The sequence below is a fragment of the Alligator sinensis genome, unplaced genomic scaffold (genome assembly GCF_000455745.1).
Source record: "Alligator sinensis unplaced genomic scaffold, ASM45574v1 scaffold1555_1, whole genome shotgun sequence".
Lineage (NCBI taxonomy): Eukaryota > Metazoa > Chordata > Crocodylia > Alligatoridae > Alligator > Alligator sinensis.
The window spans coordinates 112,649-112,956 of record NW_005843406.1 but is presented as its reverse complement, the minus strand read 5'-3'; the positions used below and the strand labels follow the sequence as shown (position 1 = coordinate 112,956).

The 308-nt window shown below is 61.0% G+C and overlaps 1 protein-coding gene across 2 annotated transcripts in view; it reads right to left on the bottom strand.

Annotated features, from left to right (window-relative positions):
- Window positions 1-308, bottom strand: part of KCNH4 (potassium voltage-gated channel subfamily H member 4) — a 49,042-nt gene that overhangs the window by 323 nt on the left and 48,411 nt on the right. The gene's annotated exons all lie outside the window — the stretch shown is intronic.

Sequence of the window (308 nt, the reverse complement as noted above, 5' to 3'; positions counted from 1 at the left end):
GGAGGGGGGCTTGACCAATACTCCCCCCTCCCCCCAACCCAGTCCGTGGCCTGCATGGCAGAGAATCAGCCTGAGGTACTCACAGACTCCCCCAGCCAGGGAACCTGATCCTGAGCAGGCTGGCCTGGATAGAGTTCAGTGCAGGGAGGGCAGCCACTCCCTCTTCTAACCAGCATGAGCCATGTCCTCAACTTGGCATGGCTGACATGGCAGTGGGGCCCACCGGGAACAGGGGGAACACTTCTGGCACTGTCATGGGAAATTATTCTGGCACCAGTGGGGGAAGGAAGGAGCAGCCCTTGAGGGCC